General features: G+C 74.4%; 1 protein-coding gene across 1 annotated transcript in view; it reads right to left on the bottom strand.

Annotated features, from left to right (window-relative positions):
• The window catches only part of UNC119 (unc-119 lipid binding chaperone), a 5,709-nt gene extending 5,504 nt beyond the window's left edge, over positions 1 to 205 (bottom strand). The window contains exon 1 of the mRNA XM_027767128.1: positions 3 to 205. The gene's annotated coding sequence lies outside the window, so the exon portion shown is untranslated. The remainder of the gene's footprint in view (positions 1 to 2) is intronic.
• Between the last annotated feature and the right edge of the window lie 6 nt (positions 206 to 211).

Consider the following 211-nt stretch of genomic DNA (forward strand, 5'->3'; position numbering starts at 1 on the left):
CCGCCGGTGATCCGTTGTAACCCCAGCACGTCCTCCGGCCCGATCTGCTTCCTCTGCAGCGGCCCGGGCCTGGGCCCCGGGCCTGCCTCGGGCTCCGACTCGGACCCAGATTCGGATTCTGCCTGCGGCTCCGGCGTGGGCTCCACGCTCGGGCCCGAGACCCCTGGAGCGGGCTCCACCCCCGTCCCGGCCCCGCCGCCACCCTTCTTCA

Source organism: Tupaia chinensis, unplaced genomic scaffold, assembly GCF_000334495.1.
Source record: "Tupaia chinensis unplaced genomic scaffold, TupChi_1.0 Scaffold143921_1, whole genome shotgun sequence".
NCBI classification, from domain to species: domain Eukaryota; kingdom Metazoa; phylum Chordata; class Mammalia; order Scandentia; family Tupaiidae; genus Tupaia; species Tupaia belangeri.